General features: G+C 40.3%; 1 protein-coding gene across 1 annotated transcript in view; it reads left to right on the plus strand.

Annotated features, from left to right (window-relative positions):
* Positions 1-278: 278 nt before the first annotated feature.
* Positions 279-20,008, plus strand: part of si:dkeyp-19e1.3 (USP6 N-terminal-like protein) — a 67,309-nt gene continuing 47,579 nt past the window's right edge. The window contains exon 1 of the mRNA XM_060915083.1: positions 279-476. The gene's annotated coding sequence lies outside the window, so the exon portion shown is untranslated. The remainder of the gene's footprint in view (positions 477-20,008) is intronic.

Raw genomic sequence — 20,008 nt, forward strand, 5'->3', positions numbered from 1 at the left:
TTCCAGTAAATATCTCCAGCCGCGACATGATTGGCTAGCTCACGCATGCTCACTTTCCAGTAAGCAGGCTCACGAGTACGAACTGACCAATCCGAATACAGGAGGCGGGACTTATTTTTAGACTCGCTCAGTTCAAATAGTCCTGTTTTGATTAACATAAACAATTATGGAAATTTTTTCAGTATATATACGTGAGTGTAGCGATACATACAACATACAGTCTTAAAAAAAACAGACTAAATCTGATCTAGGTTGCGTTCGAAGCGGTGTTTGGGTTCATTTGAATCGATTCACTCGGCTCCGGTTCAAGAGTCGTTTGAAAGGAACCGATTCGTTGCGAGTCATTCTACTGACTCACATGGAGCCAAGTTAGAATGGGTGCATGTCGGGGTTGTCTCACTTTCGTGAGCTAAGAAACTATGAAAAAAGACTATTTGTGTAGCTGCCTTTGGAGTGCAGAAGACTTTTCCTAAACAGTAAGTGTGTTTATTTATATATAAGCATTTCTGTTAGAGCAGAATGGTGTCATGATGATGATGATAGAGAAGGAGAAGTTGAGTACAACACAGACAGACAGACAGACAGAGAGAGAGAGAGAGTGTAAGTATAAGTAAAGTTCCTTCTATTAGAGCTAACACCATTTCTGGAGGTTTCACCCATACACACCATGTGTTTATTAGTTTATAACAGTTTATGGAAAATATTTACTTGTGTTGAAAACAATGGAGACTTTCTGGGCAAAGCAGGTATCATTACATTCCTGTGTACAATTGACATACAATGTCAACAACCAAATCATCTGGGACTTTCCTTGTGCAGCAACTTCTCTCCTTCTTCTTCCTTCTTCTTCTTCTCACTAGTCCAACCAGACCATAAGTGCTTTTACACTGAAAGCTGCTTCAGAAACCAGCCTGCTCTGCATTAGTAGAGCTGTGGTGGACTGACCGGCTTAGAAACACACTGATGGACTGGACTAGCCAAATGACAATAGTTCAATATCCCAGCAGAAATCCCATTAAAGCACCTGGTGCGTCAACGTGTTCACTTTACTGTCCACAGTGCACTAAACAGGATGCGGTGTGGTCACAGGCCTGCTTCCTTCAGCTCAGTACACGGGCGTGGAAGATGTCAACTTCCTATTCAGAGGCCAGAACACTGATCACAGAAAACATCAGCGCAGGCTTTTGTCTTTTGTGTGTATGAAGAGTTTTTATTCGTAGTAGTAGTAAGTGAGGGATGTTTGTAGCCATGGGACCTTGATAGGTCACTGGTTTGAGAAGGTACTGAAATGATATTGCAGAACATTTCATCCTGTATACTCAGCTAAGAAATTACATTCATGTCATTTGGCAGACGTTCAGAGCGAATGACATTTACATACATAAGTGAGAAGTTGAGGGAAAGGCCCAGCAATGACAGCGTAGTGGTCATGATCTTCCAATCAGTAGTCCAATGTCTTCGTCAAAGAGTCACCACTGCCCTGAAATAATACTCAAACTTGACTCGGTACCGATCAAATGTTCCAATTAAGTATCACCACAGTATCAGATCAGTCCATCCCTAAAGCAAACGTGTGATGCAGTGGTGACTGAATGCGATGCAACTGACATGAATGTGTAATTTTAGCCGATTGACTGATATATTTCATGCTGCGTAACTGTGTTATGATCTTGCAGGACATGACTTGTCTTAAAGAATGCCTCCATCATGCCTGCGATGTTCTGTATATTGTGACATGAACCTTTAGACAGTTGTCTCTATTACTAAGAGGATGTCATTGTTGAATCTGCATAGGGTTACCATCAATACTGGTACCATATTGAAAATGGAAGACATGGGATTGGTGCATCCTGAGTTTGGTTGTTTCTTTTAGGTTCTCTGGTTTCCTTCCACCTCCCAGAAAACATGTAGTCGTTGGATTAGGTGGAATGGCTACACTAAATAGTCCCTAGATTTAAATGTTTGTTTGGTGCCCTGACATAGACTGGTTTCATGTTCAGGGTGTGTTTCTGCTTTGTGCCCTGTATTCCCGAGATAGGCTACTGATACTCTGTGACGCTGACCTGAATAAGGTGCTTATTGAAGATCCATCCATCCATCCATTATCTGTAGCTGCTTATCCTGTTCTACAGGGTCGCAGGCAAGCTGGAGCCTATCCCAGCTGACTATGGGCGAGAGGCGGGGTACACCCTGGACAAGTCGCCAGGTCATTGCAGGGCTGACACAGAGATAAACAACCATTCACACTCACATTCACACGTACGGTCAATTTAGAGCCACCAATTTAGCCTAACCTGCATGTCTTTGGACTGTGGGGGAAACCGGAGGAAACCCACACAGACAAGGGGAGAACATGCAAACTCCACACAGAAAGGCCCTCGCTGGCCGCTGGGCTCAAACCCAGGACCTTCTTGCTGTGAGGCAACAGTGCTAATCACTACACCACCGTACCGCCCCTTATTGAAAATAAAAATTATTTTTTCAAAATTTAATTTGACCAAAATTTGCCTTTAAGTTTCTGATCTACTGACGGGAATATTGTGAGATCAAATCCCAGAATTGCCAGATAACCCACTGTTGAGTCTTTGGGCACAACCTTAGACAAGACATCCTCTTGTGAAGTCACGTGGATAAAAGTGTAAACCAAAGGAATAAATGTGAATGATGTTGACATTTTGCTGCTTGGCCAAGCAGCTTCATCTTTCAGATACTACTAGGCATTTTACTTTGTTGTTTTGGGAGCAAGAGAGAATTTTAATACAGCATCTGGATTATGCCAAGCTTGAGGAAGCAACAGTTGGATAATCCACAGCTTCCTGAAGGATTTTCACAACAAGTAGGACTGCTAATTAGATTTTTGGCTGTACTCTACTAAAAACCTCTGCCTGGAGCGTCTAGTTTTGTTCTGACTGTCTGTCTGTCTGAGCAATGGTGACACACCAATATAAACATGTCCTCATCAGTGGTATACAGCGTAGTGTCCACACATGTAGGATAAATGTGGAGCAACTTCTGCTTCAGATGTGACTAAAAAACTAGGGCTTTCAGCTGAGAGGATGTACATGTTAGTACAGTATTACCAGGCTGGTCATGAGAATGCTTTTGTCTAACTTGGATGAGTGCGGTATGAGTCAGAGTCTCACACGTTGTGCCGTTTGCAGAAAGGCCTGAGTTGGACAGTGCATTAAACTAATGTTGACATTTTCTAGAAGCGTAAAGTGTGAAAAGCAGAACTTGTGATGGATTAAGGGCTCTGGAAAAATGTATCACTTGTTGCCCCTTTAAATGGAACGATGGAATAGGTATACATGAACGATCCTGTCCAAACAGTTGTCATTAATTGCTGTTCTGTCCTCTTCACAACACACTTAACTAAACTGAATAAATCCAGAGATGTCTCAGAAGTTAAGATAAACCTTTCCGTATGAAACATGATCTGAATAGACCTGAATCATTTTATTTTACACTTTGATTCAAATGGAGTGAGAAATCAACACATAATGAATATAACAGCATTTTTCATCCCAGCCTTTCACTACTGTATCTGTAGTACAGTAGACCCCCACCTATTCGCGGTTCAGTATTCGCGAATTCACATATTCGCGGGATTTTATATAGAACATATCTCCTATACATTCGCGGAAATCTCAGCGATTTGCGGTCATTTGCGGCGAACATATCAAACGTTTATGCACTGCGAACGTTTACGCACTGCTACATTCTCGGAGCCGAATGCTCGCTCGCTATTGGCTGAAGTTTGAATGGCGGGCTGCTGCTCATTGGCTGATACGAATGAACGCATTGTACAGTACAGTCTTGCGGTTCCCGTAGTTCAGACATGTTCACGTGTTGTGCATTCTTGGTATTTTTTAATAATTTTTACGCCCTACAATGGCTCCTAAACACTCTGCATCTTCTAAGGCTCCTGCCAAGGAACCTAAGCGCCAGAAGAAGGTAATGACGCTGCAGGAGAAGGTAGGACTTCTCGATACGGCATCAACGAGAGTACCGTGCGCTACATAAAGAGCAGTTTTATGGGGGGGGGGTTTACAAGTATTCGCGATTTTGGCTTATTCGCAGACATGTTCGGTCCCTAACCCCCGCGAATACTGAGGGCTTACTGTATAATGTCTGATTACCACTGACGGAATTTAAACACATCTCAAAATGAAGAAAAAAAAAGTTCCCCGAAAACTCACTTATAATATAAGTCTGTTTTTTTAAACACTTTTTCATGAATTCTTCACTCAAATGTGTATGATTCAAATTTTGCATGTAGGCAATTCCATGTAAATGTCAACCTCACCATGCAAAAATAAAGCAACATGTAATACATCAAAACCACTCCCAGAGATATCACCTAGGCCTGTATTTTACAGATGTGAATAAGTTGAACCAATTTGTAACCAACCTAATATGTCACTGTCAGTCTTTCTTTCTTATAATGTAAAACCCAAGCTAAAATCAACTTTGATCATGTACAATTCTATATTATTGCCACAAGCCACAGAAATGTATGCTAAAATCCACAAAACAGCAAAACAATAGCCATCCTAAATATTATTTAAGAACTTTGATAGTTTTAGCTGATATTTAGAGAGTTTTTCTAAGGGTTATGGTGGTTAAATTGCTGATTTTCTAAACGTATGCCATGTCTATTTCAGACGCGTCACATCCATAACGGAATTTCGTCACATCCATAACGCTGACTTTTCCTTCCGAAACTCTGCATGAAATACAAAATATTTTAAACAAAGATTTTTTAATATTCACCTTGGACCCCTCTATCAAATGGATATCTCCATTTCGACATTAGGTTTACAATTTCACAGAGTTTGATAAAAATGTACAGTAACCCAAGAAAAGTGATACTTTTTCTGTCACATCCATAACGCATCTTTTATTGGCGTTTTCTGGCATGCCCTAGATGTACTATGGGAATTGTTCTTGTTCTATCACTTCTCCAGTATGGTACAGCCTTAAAATATGCAACACCTGTTTAAATACTGGGAGACAATAAAACATGCACTGGGTCATTTGTTGCCATTTTGAGTTCAAGTGTCACGTCCATAACGCTGGAATTGCTCATGGACAAGACTTCATCAGGGGAAATAATGTGCAGTCATGTATTGCCAACTCGATGTAACTCAAAGTAAACACATAAGAGCCTCAGTTTCAGCCTGATGGGATAAACCTATTATAAAATACACAGATGATTTAAAAATCATCTTAACTGTACTGTTCCATGATAGGAAAGTGAGGAAATGAAATGAGACTGTCAGTGACGGCGTAGCTAGCTCCGGCCCCGTGAGAAATCAAATCTGGGTAGAAGTTATATGCGCCCTAGGTACCCCTACCTTCATGCCAGAAAGAATCAAAATTGGTGAAGAACTGAGGGGGGAGAAGAAGCGATTTGTGTCGAAAGTGCTCGTTAGGGATTAATTACTCCATATCTTCACTGTTAATTGCAATTGTGCAAATTTGGGTAGAAGCTGTATGCACCCCAGGCAGACCTAACTTTCTGCCAAAAAGAATAAAAAAATCTGTGAAGAATTGAGAGAGAAGAAGTGATTTTTGTGAAATGTGGACGATGCTGGACGGACGACGGACAGCACATGATGGCATAAGTTCATCGCCTGTCGGCCGAATTAACTAATAATGACTGGGGGAAAAAGTTTCTTGTATCAGTTTTGTAAGAGAACTTTTATTAGTTCCATAAAGCCATGGTTCTTCGAGTGGGGTTCATGTAGAATAGAAAGGGGTCCATAATTTATTTTTTACAAAATTTGTACATTTATTAGTTTGTTTATTTATTTATGAACCTTAATAACTAAAAATATAAATAAGTTGACTTCAGGGATTTAAAAAAAAAAATGGCTCCAAAAATATCCCAAATATTCCTGTACACACTTGAATAATGAGCTTCATATCTGACTAGGTGTATTATCTTCATGAAATAAATCTGTACTGAGGGGTTGTAGAAAATACAAAACCCCTCCCTGCCCTAAATAAATGTTCAGTCTATTACTCTTAAACCATTTTTAGGGTTGCCATGTTGGTGGGATTTCTAGTTTTTTGTGGAACCAACAAAAATGGTCAGTCAGTCAAAGTTTTGTTCTTTTTTTAGGAGATCAAAATGTAGAAATGGCATTAAAGAAGCATTTCTAATCCTGAAACCTTTATCGCTAGTCTAGTCATTTTTAAATTTACATTAATCACGCATGTTATTGATGGTATTCAGCAAAAACCTCAAGCTTCTATGATGAGTTTCAGTGGAACAAGTCAGTACCAAGAAATGTGTAATTATAAAATAGACTGCAGATGCAGTGGCTAAAGATAAAGCTGCAAAACAGCGGGGTTCGTGTGAGAAACTTTTTCACGTGCAGCTCTTTTCGAAAAGTAGGACGTTTTGGTATTGGTGACTGTAGCGGTGTTTTCCACTCTGTAGGGCCTGGACAGACCTTGTCCATGGCTTCTGAACTGGCAGAAGGTCATGTGACTTAAAGATGACGTATTATACCCCTTTTCCACAAGTTGACACAGTTCCCTGAAGTCTTAATGAAATGTCTGGGACATGCTTTGGTTAAAATACCATAAGGATAAATCACCACAGCTCCCTTCTCACTCTGTCTAAACAGCCCTGTTCAAAATGGCTAGTCTGAGCGCCTGTTCCTTTAAATGATAATGAGCCACTGCTCACTCCACCCCCCTCTCACGCTGGCCAATCAGGTAACATTCCTTATGAGTATTCATTAACAAAGGCAGTTCTCAAGCCATGAGTGGAGCTACTCGTTTGAGGGGGCGGGATAATTCTAATGAGCTCCACTAGTGACATAGAAAGAGGAGCCAAATCTGAACGGCTTGTTGAAGCACATATTTTCTGAAACAGGCAGCTCAAAATAAACTTACTGGGTGTCTTATTTCAGAGGTCGTGGGTTGGTAGGCACTCCAGATACCTAAAGGTATGTGCGCAAGTATTGAATAAGTGAGGTTTTTCTTAATATGTCCCCTTTAAGTGATTTTCATAATTGAGCATGTTTAGTCAAATCAATGTCCATTGGATCTTTTAAGTACATGGTGTTTTGTATGAAGCCTGCCTTTACTTCCTTTGTCACTGGTTCCTGCTGTTGACACTGGTACCGTATGAGTACAATACAGAAAAGCCATGATGGTGTGTTACTTCCTGTCTGGGAAGATTACAAGAACATGAAGTTGCTTTAGCATGGCTGCTTTCAATCTGTGTGGCTGCTACTAATACGGTAAATGAGCCATTCCACCGAATCGGTGCCATTTCCGTCCCTAGAAAATTTGATGTATAAATGCACATAAAAATGTACTTTAAAATGCGTTTAAAATACGTTTCCTTATTACGCAGAATGTCCTGCACGTTGATCTGATTTCAAATTTAAGATATATAATTGTAAGGATTAATAAAAACTACCTAAAACATTGAAAAATAGCATGTGTTACCTGTCCCCGCACTCTAACTTTATACTTAACTATGAAATATTATGATTAAAATCCTTCAGAAACAGTATTTCTTTTGCACTGTTGTGTGACTCCATATCCTATCCACGGTTTAAATATATATATTTTTTTCATAAGAAATCCACAATATCTTAGTTAAAATACACATTTTAGTCGTGTGCCTGGGTTTTCACTCAGTCCTGTTACCCAAACATTACCCCATCTGACAAATTTGGAACATTCCATAAATCACATGCTCAACAGGAAGTTACATCAGTTGTGTCTTCTGAAGGCCATGGGAAGACCAAAAGTTAGTTCTCTCATTTACTTTTCTGTATATTTGATGATTTTTTTAACTTTGACTGATTAGGTCAATGTCAACATACTGTCCTGTTACTTAAATTATTTCTTAGATGATATTTGTTTATTTTAAAAATACAGATTTTTGGTAAATCACTAGAATGTGCTAAGTGTGGTCATGCTATTAGCGATGACGCCATGTGGCTTAATTCCATGTATTAGCTAATCCTTGGCTAAAAACTCAGTCCTGTTACTTTCAGAGTTTTGGTAACAGGACTGAAAAAATGCAGCCATCTTTGACTTCCAAACCTTGTAACGTAGCCTGAGGTTGACCAATACACATTTTGAATAGTTAAATATGTGTGTTATTATAATCAGTGTTGAAAAGATATAACAAATTAAGTTTAATTTGAGAGTGGTACAACAAGCAAATGGCACCCATTCGGTGGAATGTCCCAAATATTATAAACGGAACATTTATTTAGGCGGTACGAGTGGTGTAGTGGTTAGCACTGTTGCCTGACAGCCAGAAGGTTCTGGGTTCAAGCCCAGCTGACGGGGGACTTTCTGTGTGGAGTTTGCATGTTCTCCCCGTGTCCGCGTGGGTTTCCTCCGGGTGCTCCGGTTTCCCCCACAGTCCAAAGACATGCAGGTTAGGTTAACTGGTGACTCTAAATTGACCGTAGGTGTGAATGTGAGCGTGAATGGTTGTCTGTGTCTATGTGTCAGCCCTGTGATGACCTGGCGACTTGTCCAGGGTGTACCCTGCCTTTCACCCGTAGTCAGCTGGGATAGGCTCCAGCTTGCCTGCGACCCTGCACAGGATAAGCGGCTACAGATAATGGGTGGGACATTTATTTATCATAGTCAACTTATGTATTGGTGCTTTTTATCATGTATAAGTGTGCAGAGAAAAACGCCTAAAAATGAACACCTTCGAACCTCATTGGTCTGTCCCTATTGGGAACTGGGAATACTGGAAGACAGTTTTTTTTTTTTTAATTTTATTTTTTTGGAAAGTGCTTAATTACTTAAATTGCAAACAGTTTCACGTCATTATAAAAAGAACTGTGAAATGTATTGGTGAAATGTATGAAAACCAGTTCATTCAGCTGGAAAATGTGAAATGTTTTCTTCAACAATAGGCAAAAAATCTCTTCGTTAGTTGGAGACAGCAAAATCTGTGCTTGAAATTTTTTTTCTGAAACGTCTGTACAGACCATCGAAAAGTAAAACAGATGAATAATAGTGCAGTAATTTCTTGTCAGTTGGACACTCATGCTGCTTTTGGGGGATTTTTATGACCAGCTTGATAGCCAGCGTATGCGCGCGCGCGCACACACACACACACACACACACTTGTGCTCCCAGCAGACTGAGACTGGTGTTGCAGATCTTTACCTGCTGCTCACTTTCATAGTAGTGAATTACGCAGGCTCAGCACTGGTCCTGTTAAGTGCAAGGAAACGTGTTTTTTCTGCTAAACATTTATTTACATGACCCTTTTTATACAGGTGTTCTGCATTCTGCAAGTTGCTCGGTTATTCCTCCGTTCAGTGGTTCATGACCATGTAAATGATCAGTTTTACTATTCAGTTCATTTAAATGTCAGTTTCATTCCTCAGACACACAGGAGTAGTGTACCGTATAACACACTACCTTTTGACTAGCTTATGCTGCATGTAACGAATAACACCTTTCCCACTGTGGTGTTATACAAAAATAATCTATGCCGGGGTGGCGTGATCCAAAAGTAAATTATTTTTGTATAACAGCATGACCCTGAAGTAGTGATTTCCCAATGATTTCCCCTTTTTAAAGTTTATTAATAAATAACCCAAGATTGTTTTTAACTGTTTATAGTGACATTTAATGTTATGGAACCTCCATGAGAAGTTACTTCCCATTATCACTTCTGTTATAGTCAATCCCTCACCAACCTCTACTGTATTTTTTTTTTTCTCTCTCTCTCTCGAAGTTAAAATTTTTTCTTAGGCGGGGGAAAAAACGCAGCTTGTCACATTACAGAGAAACCCAAAAGCATAAACTGTCTTCTTGTCCTGAAGTCTTTTCCATATTAGGAAAGTTTACAAAGCCTTTCCAAAGACTGTTTTAAGCAGCAACACTGGAAAGTTTTTCTTTAAATGTTACGTAAAGACTTAACAGAAAGCTTCCTTACCTCACTTTCTCCTTACATCATTTTCTTTGTTAAACTATAACATTTAAAAAAAAATCTATTATTATTAGCGTTGTACTTACAAGTCCTTGTAAATCCAACCACTTATTAGTATGGATGTATTTAACATACAAACAACACTGGAAACAGAAGAACAGCATTACATGAAGATAAATATACTTTATCTGGTCTGAAATAAATGAAAGAGTACATATGGGGATATATATTTTTTAATTCCTTACTTTATCAGTATATTTAGGCCTAAATTAAGCTTACATTACATTGCATTACTAATGAGTGTCTATAATTTGTAGGAGTTCAGTCTTTCCAGACTTCATTTGCTGTATTTTTCCATGTTATTAGAGCCTGCCCATAAATATTTCATAATGAGCTGTAGGATGTTACGTGATGTAAACCCCAAATTTCTGTTTCCCCTTTTAATCTGCGGAAAAAAACGATTAACACATGTTTCGTGACTTTGGTATGACTGGGTTTTTGTGGTTTAAAAAAACAATAATAATTCACTCACAATTATAAAATTAGGAAGAAGCCCAGCACAAACATTTTAACTTAATAATAATATGATGTTTTCCCTGAGGGTAAAATGTGCAGGGCTGCATTTAATAGCAAATCTACTCTAGTTCTTTGTATAATGGTTTAGATGAAGGGGGGGGTCTGCAGTTAGTTTGTTCGTTAGTTTGAGTACGTTATTGCCTTTCTAAGGGTTACAGCTAGTAGTTACATATCCGTCAAGGGGAAATTCATAACAGATCTGAAACTTTGTCTCATACTGCAGTGTTTCCTTTTTAATTCCAGGCTATAGTCTATGGCATGGGAGGTAATATGATTGCTGTTTCACGTCTTGCTGTTTTTTGCACACTTTCAGACCATCAGAGCACACAAATGCCTGTAATGTGCTGTAATGGTCTTTAATAACGCACCAGCATTAAGTATACAGGCTTTCGTCTAAACCGGGGAACAGGGGCGCTGTGCCCGCTTCCTCTCGGCGTGCGCCCTCTTACCGAAATGTCGATTGAACCCCAAGTCACACTTAGGCCATGTACTTATATGCTACTGCACAACATGCAATCTCTCAAAATGATCTTTTCTCCGTGAAAACACCACGTGACAATGTGTCTGATCATCAAATACGTTATAATTACTCCAAAAATATTCCAATCATAGTAGATACACCACCAGACGGTGCAAAAACAATCCGAATTGGCGTTTTTCAGACTGAGGCGCCATGTTGTTTACTTGTCGCGGCTGCTCTCGCGAGATTTGACATGGGCTACATACAAGGCCAGCTGACTTGTAGAGCGAGATTTCTCGAGACTGAATGACCTTTCACCCACTGGCGCGGGAGCTTTTGACAGAAGTAGTTCGCGAGTTGTTTTTGTTGACACTTGGGCATTTAAAGCTGTCGTCCCGTGGCACGAAACAGAAGAAAGCCGAAGACTGTCCGGGGCAGAAGATGATTACTTCTTTCTTTTTCAATGTTGACAGACAATTTGTTACAATTTCCCTCTCAGATAGCCTCAGAATGTCCCATTGGAGCCTCAATTTTTCAAAGGCTTCGCACGGGGGGGACAACCGGCACCATCCCCCCCCGCTTCGCTCCCTCGCCATGGTGAGCGCCCTCATACTAAATTTTTCTAGAAAAAACCCTGAGTATATGTTCAGATATGATGATGTTGATGGAACCGTCAACCTGGAGCTTATAGGGTAGATTAATGAAAATACGGCAGCACTCTTTAATTGCTTAACACTGACGCTCTTTTATTCAGAATCAGCATGCGAAAAATATCTTATGCATATCAGCACATGTATCTCATATCTCTGTTTTGTGACACTTTTTGTACGATGCAGCCGTAGACTTAACTGTACCGACGAAGGAACGTTTTCAGCACGGCAACACATTCTGGACTGGATGGTCGAGCTGGGCAGGGTGATGATGTAATATTGATATTGGGATATTAGAAACTTTTATTTTCTAAGATATCAAAGGTGTTATCAGTGTTTTTATAACAGTTGCAGACTGATTAGAAGCAACTAGTTAGATGTTAAAGATTTGTTACTGAATTTTTAAAGTTGTTAAATGATCAGATTTTATATAGAATTTTTTTCACTTTCTGTGTGATAATTTTTATTTCTGTAGACATTAAATAAAGATCACTGAAGGTTTTTTGTTTTTTAGCATGTTTTTTGAAGGCTTTGAAAAGGCATCACCGTGAGTGTTCGAGATAGATGTAGGAAAAAAATAGTTTAAATGCACTGTCTGTTGCATAATTTTTTTTTTTTAACTGCCTAGAAAAGCAGGTAAAAATTTGAGTGTTTGTGCAGTTCAGTAGTTATTATCCCCCGCCATGAAGTGCGCAGGGGGATATAGAAATGAAGTCCGTCAGTTTCAATCTGGACAAGTTTTCTCAGAAGCCACATAAGCTGCATCAATGAAACTTTGCATGCTCATATTACTATTTGTGATCTTAGTTGAGTTCGAAAATCATTTACGAGAAATTATTATTTTCAGAGTTATGGCCCTTGATTTTTGTTATTGGACTTTGTACAAGTGGACTCAATCTGGGCAAGTTTTTTCAGAAACCACATAAGCTATATCACTGAGACTTTGCGTGCTCTGAAAAAAAGCTGGGTAGCGTTTTATGAAGGTGTCCTAGTACGCACGGCATCATGTCAAAATTAAAGCAATGGGCTTATAAGGGCATAAGTGTTATGAGGTCTTCATTAAATGCTCGTAGCGCAGGATAGTAATGATTACATCTTTTTGTTTTTGTCCTGCGAATGGTTGGTTGGTAACGCAATCTACAGTTTCAAGTTAGTGTTTCCGTGGGCCCTCTCATCAAAAAATAACCACTTCTTGAGGTAATAAGTTAAAATAGTTTCTGTTAATGTTACTTTCATCTAATTGGGTAAGAGCAAGTTTGAGGTCTGGCTCAAGAAAAGCAAATTCAGTGCTTGGTTGAAGCTTGTTGAAATAATGAATTTGAAGCCTGCTCAAGAAAATGCTCAACTTAGGAACTTTTGGGTGTACAGGTTTTAGAGTTGCACGGGAAATCAGAAGAACATAGAGCTGCCCAAAAAAAAAAGCCACCAGCAACCTGCCATCACTCAATGTTGTTCTGTATTCACATCGGGAGCATCACTCAAAGACTGTGTTAGACCAATGAGAAATTTGTGTGCATGTTTAGAATTTAGTTTGACCGTGAATTCGAAAAGAGCTTAAAGGTGAAAAAAAAAAAAAACTAGAAGCATGACCAGATACAAGTCAAGTCTATTTGTGTAGCGCTTTTAACAACAGACATTGTCGCAAAGCAGCTTTACAGAATTTGAATGAATTAAAACCTGAGCCAACTTTATCCCTAATCTATCCCCAGTGAGCAAGCCTGTGGCGACAGTGGCAAGGAAAAACTCCCTCAGACGACATGAGGAAGAAACCTCGAGAGGAACCAGACTCTAAAGGGAACCCATCCTCACCTGGGCAACAACAGACAACATGACTATAACATTAACAGTTTTAACATGAAGTCAGTTTCGTTGATGTTATAAACTCTTCATTGATGGAAACTTGAGTGCAAATCTGTTCATGACAACTGCAGTCCTAAAGTTAGCAAGTCAACTGTAGTCCTCAGCCATAAAAGCATTACTGTAAGCGCCCAGAGCGTCTTCCAGGTGTGACTTTCAACTGTTCGTATGGGGCCGTCCTCCACAGGAGCGATATGATGAGACTCCAACCAGACACAGTGCACCAGGATGGATCAGGCAGGTCCGAGGAGCAGAAGAGGTCAGCGTCTCGATCTCAGGATTGACAGAGGAACAGATTGGGGGGGGGGAGAGAAAGCACAGGTTGTTAGGCATGCCCAAATGTCACCTGAATAAGTAGGAACAGTATACATATTGCACTGAGTACAAGCAGAGACTCCGGCAAAACTATGACAGCATAACTAAAAGGGGAGAGCCAGAAGGTAACACAGGCATGAGGGAGCCCCGGGACATAAAGCAGCAGCCACTACACCGTCAACAAACTCGAGTGAGCAAGCGAGTGGGGGACTGACAGCATCCATACATCCCAGTTTACCAAAACACTCTATGCCTGAGGATCCTCCAGATCTACTCCTTTACCTCATAAACACCATTAACAAAAGGCTTGACTGAACAGATACGTTTTCAGCCTAGACTTAAACATATTTCAGCATTAGACTTATAGATACAGCACGTAACTATACCCTAAACCCAGTCCATGTTGGTGTACTGCTATAAGATATTTACACTATGATGGGCAGATTAGACACTCATTACGTACAGTATATGCAGGAATGATGCATAAATCTTAGTCTACCTAGGGGGGGACTTATTCCCACCTCTTTACAGCAGTCTGGGTTATACAGAGCTTTTCTGAAATATTGATCAACTAATATTTCCAGTTAATTGCTTTATAGATGTTTTTCTTTTGACATGTCTTACCATTTTTTTTTCTTCACTTCAGACTGTCTTACACTAGCATTAACATCCAGATTTGTACTGTTGTGCTGGCCTGCTGGGATTGACCCATGGTTTATAGCATCCTCAGAGGATGTTGTTTTGCACCATGGACAATGGCCCATTGTAGCTGGCACGCTCATAAATGAGCCAAGGCGGGCAAGAATAGCACAGTGAAGGAAGGTCAACCGCCTTGAAGCCATTTAGTCTGTAGTAAAACTGTACAACAGGGTCATACAAGCATACAAAATGTTATATGTGAATGTTTAGGAGTTAAAAAAAATAAAGTAACACTTTCAAAATTGTATTGAACACAACTCTGTGATTTAAGATGCATTATATTTTCACCATGTCGGCAAAAAGCCGTGTTTTGTATCAGTACAGTGCAAACTTGGCTTTGCCACAGTGATGTTTCACACCACACCATCAGAGATGGGGAAAGAACAAAATGTGATTACTTTGTTACTGTGTTTAGGTCTGTTTTTTAAGTTACTGTATTATACTCAAGTTAGTCTCTCGAGTTCTTAAAAAATCTTTCGATTTCATAAAATCTTTTAAATTTAGTTCTCTCTGAAATTTGGTCATTGTGATGTAGGGGTGGGCGATATGTATCGTCTGCGATGTCATCGTGAATGTTGTTTTGACGATGTGTAATTTTGCATTATCGAGTTTTTTTTAATTAAGCCGCCAAAAATCAATACAGAGCGGAGCAGACCCGGCGCCAGACACGGACTGACAGACGGGCCTTGAATTGCTTTTGGGGGGGGGGGGGCACACGTTTTATACGCCAAGCCAGGGCAACACAACTGTTTCTAGCAACCCAGGAGAGCAGCACAGACGTGACGAGTTAAATATTCTAAGAAACCTATAAAGCAACCAAAACAACTTTCCAAAATGTATCAAACATTGCTCAGCATATTAAAAGTTTTTTTTTTTTTTTTTTGCTCCGCTGGCCTCACAATGCACAAAGCTGATTTCGGGTATCTACCGGAAGATGTCGTGATATGATCCCGTCCAGCAATAAAATGTGATTGGCTGAGACAGCTGCTCATTTACCCAGATACCATCTGAAGGAAAAATGCGATTGGTCGGTTGGTTCATTCCATGTCATTAACCCATTGGTTCCCAAGAAATGTTAGTCCACGTTTATAGCAATGATCCAGAAATTATTACTAGTGTTTCTGTACTCACGGATAATAATGAATGAACCGATCAGCCGATTTTGAATAGTTTCAATACATTTTAAATTGAGCACATTTTTCTTTATTATTGTTATACTGAAAAACTTTGACTTGTAGTTTACGTTTTTTTTTTTTTTTTGAGGGGAAAAAAAAAAAAACAAAGAAGAAGAAGCTGTGACGGGCTCCTATCAGGCCAAGTGCGGTCACTCGCCGGCCACTTTCAGGCATCTTTTTCGGATTAGTGAGACCAGACCCTCTGAACATGAATGGGGAGATATCAATACTGGACTCTGTGAAAACTAACGGTCGCGAAGAGCATATGATTGAAATCGCCATGAAAAGTTGATTATACTTGAGTGTTCGGTTGGTTCTCATGACTCAGAAAAAGCTTTAAAATCCACTTTTCTCGTGGATTATTTTGACACTGCGCAGGCGCAGTACTTCTATAACGGCAGGAGAGGGACAGCGGAGCACGAAGCTGCAAGATGATTGGAAAGCTGTTGGTTCAGATCGACATATGATTGGTTGTTGGCAGCGGAACAAGCGGGATATTTGCAGACCCGTACTGCCGTCAGAGACGGTTGATTAGAATGTTTGCTGCCGTTACGAACTGTCAATTGAATTATTCATTTTTATTAATTTAAAGTTGTTTAAGAAAATAAATATGGCTTTTCCTTAAATATGTGTCACTGCAATGATTCTTTTAGTCATTGTAATTATTGTAATCTTTAAGCAAGTGTTTTTTTTTTTTTTTTTTAAATATCGTCAAAATATCGTTATCGTTAAAATCCTAAAAAATATCGAGATATTATTTTTTGCCCATATCGCCCACCCCTATTGTGATGTATGTTTATTTTTGTAATATCTAGAGAAAAAAAACCCAGGCCATTCTGTGGCTGGGAAGTTATTTAATTTGCAGGAATTCCCTAGCAAGTAATGTGCATGAAATCGCTCACATTTGCAGGTTTACCTTTGGCCTTGCACTGACAGTTACATATAATTCTTTCATGAAACGAACAGCTGATCACACCGAGGTGTTCGCTGATTTGTTGGTTTGGTCCTGCATTTCCTTTCCTTTCTCAACATAACGTCTTTTTTCTTGCTTTCCGTTACTGTAGTTGATCTTTCAGGTTTCATTCTCACACTCACATCCCTAACCCTTTCCTGTCTTAAATTTGTATCCCACAATGCCTTGCGTGAACAGGGAAAGCCCACCACGGGATTCATGACGTAGTATCTTGTATTGCGTCACAGTGAAGCAAGAAAAAAATATAGCGGAGAATTTAGGGCCACGTGGCCCTAAATTCATTAATTGCTCTGTTAAAAAAATTTTTTAAAAACCCTAATAAAATTGGAAGTCTGTGATTCAAATTCAGTAGCTTTCGGTCCACTAAAGAATAAACAAAGATAACTGGGTGTCAGGAAAAAATTATTTTCATGACCTCATCTCATTATCTGTAGCCGCTTTATCCTGTTCTACAGGGTCGCAGGCAAGCTGGAGCCTATCCCAGCTGACTACGGGCGAAAGGCGGGGTACACCCTGGACAAGTCGCCAGGTCATCACAGGGCTGACACATAGGCCAAGTTTACATTAGACCGTATCTGTCTCGTTTTCTTCGCGGATGCACTGTCCGTTTACATTAAAACGCCGGGAAACGGGAATCCGCCAGCGTCCACGTATTCAATCTAGATCGTGTCTGATCCGGTGCTGTGTAAACACTGAGGTACGCGGATACGCTGTGCTGAGCTCTAGCTGGCGTCGTCATTGGACAACGTCACTGTGACGTCCACCTTCCTGATTCGCTGGCGTTGGTCATGTGACGCGACTGCTGAAAAACGGCGCGGACTTCCGCCTTGTATCACCTTTCATTAAAGAGTATAAAAGTATGAAAATACTGCAAATACTGATGCAAATACTGCCCATTGTGTAGTTATGATTTTCTTTAGGCTTGCCATCCTTCCACTTGCAAGTGGTAAGTGATATGCGCTGGGATCACACACACAGCGGCTCAGTCCCGAATCACAGCTTGTGCACTTCACTCGCGTGCTCTGTGAGCTGCGCAGGGCCGGAGTGCGCACCCTCCAGAGGGCACTCGCTGTTCAGGGCGGAGTGATTTGGAGCGCAGGATGCCTGCGGAGCCGAGCGTATCCGTGTATTGGCGTTGCTGTGTGCACGCAAATCGTGTATTGGTGTTGCTGTGTGCACACTAATCGTTTTAAAAACGTTAATCTGATGATCCGCTGATACGGTCTAATGTAAACATGGGCATAGACACAGACAACCATTCACACTCACATTCACACCTACGGTCAATTTAGAGTCACCAGTTAACCTAACCTGCATGTCTTTGGACTGTGGGGGAAACCGGAGCACCCGGAGGAAACCCACGCGGACACGGGGAGAACATGCAAACTCCACACAGAAAGGCCCTCGCCAGCCACGGGGCTCGAACCCGGACCTTCCTGCTGAGAGGCGACAGCGCTAACCACTACACCACCGTGCCGCCTCTTTTCATTACCTACACTTGAAAAATCTGAAAGTCAGTTTACATTTAATACTTTTGCATTTTGCTTGTATTTTAAAAGAAAAATCTCTACATTTTCAAGTTTTTCAACTTCATCACTCCATCTCTCTGCAACCTTAATTTGTAACATCATAAGATGAGCATCAGAGTTTCAAGGAGTTGAACTGGATTCCTAACAAATACAAAAAATTAGGGATCTTTGCAACAGATCCCTAACACTGTAATCTGTCCATTGCTACATACACTTTGAATTCATCAATAGAGTTGGATTGTGACGATTAGATATTAGCGTTCAGCTAGTGTGTATCATGCTGTCATGTATCAGGCTAACATTGGAGAGATGAGGAATAAAGCTGTTCTTTGATTATTTTTGTATTTTTCTTGTGCATGTGGATCTTTCTTGCACTTTTACTTTCATATTTTAAGTTCATTTAAAGAAGTACGCCACCCCCAAGTGAAATTGAGTCAGTCCCTGCAGTCCCTAGAGTTGGATGAGTGAGCCAAAGCGTTTTGTAGCCGACCCAGCCATTGTCCTGATCTGGAAACGTCCCGGTTAGCTTTAGCTTAGCGTAGTCGCTGTAATCCGGCGTGTCCAGCTAGCATTGCCGTTGCAAAAGTGAATCAAATAACTCAAGATTTTTTATAATTATTTCTCATGACCTGTATATTCACATCGAGTACACATATCAATGCAAATTAACACGAAGGGATTTACTAGACCAATTTATATCTGGAACTATTTTCGGCCACAGCACAGGCAAAGCACCGCTGCAGGCGCAAAGACACCACGCAGCACCTGAAAACCCTGGTTTCCCTGGTAACACTGGTGTATTGACGGAAGTTGTGGTGCTGCGCGGTATCTTTGCGCCTGCAGCGGTGCTTTGCCTGTGCTGTGGCCGAAAATAGTTCCAGATATAAATTGGTCTAGTAAATCCCTTCGTGTTAATTTGCATTGATATGTGTACTCGATGTGAATGTACAGGTCATGAGAAATAATTATAAAAAATCTTGAGTTATTTGATTCACTTTTGCAATGACAATGCTAGCTGGACACGCCAGATTACAGCGACTACGCTAAGCTAAAGCTAACCGGGACGTTTCTAGATCAGGACAATGGCTGGGTCGGCTACAAAACGCTTTGGCTCACTCATCCAACTCTAGGGACTGCAGGGACTGACTCAATTTCACCTGGGGGTGGCGTATTCCTTTAAGAGTTTTTACTTTTCTGCTTAACTTGAGGGAAGAATTGGAGTCTGTATTTCATCTTTACCAAAGTATTTATTAAACTGAGTAACTGAGTTTGTGTTTACCATCTCGGCTCACCATACTGCCTGTGCCGTGTTGCTGAAGCGCTCAGTCATAGAATACCAGCCAAAATTTGGACACAGCTTCTAATTCAACACTTCCTGTCTTAAAGTCATGATGGATGTTGTTTCCCTTAGTTGAGCAGTTCTTGATATAATATGGATTACTACAGTTGTGGAATAGGGCTGTTTACTGTATGTTTATTATTTACTGTTTGATCACAAACGCATTAAGAAGGCAAGAAATTGCACTAATTAACTTTTGACAAGGCCCAGCTGTTAACTGAAAAGCATTCCAGGTGATTTACAGTACCTCATGAAGCTGGTTAAGATAATGCCGATAGTGTACAAAGCGTCATCAAGGGAAACTGTGTCGACTTTGAAGAATCTAAAATATGAAAATTAGTTTTTCTTTTTAACACTTTTTTTTTTTTTTTTTTTTTTTTTAAACCACATAATTCTGTATAGGGGCGGCACGGCGGTGTAGTGATTAGCACTGTCACCTCACAGCAGGAAGGTCAAGCGAGGGCCTTTCTGTGCGGAGTTTGCATGTTCTCCCTG

Source organism: Neoarius graeffei, chromosome 2, assembly GCF_027579695.1.
Source record: "Neoarius graeffei isolate fNeoGra1 chromosome 2, fNeoGra1.pri, whole genome shotgun sequence".
Taxonomy (NCBI): domain Eukaryota; kingdom Metazoa; phylum Chordata; class Actinopteri; order Siluriformes; family Ariidae; genus Neoarius; species Neoarius graeffei.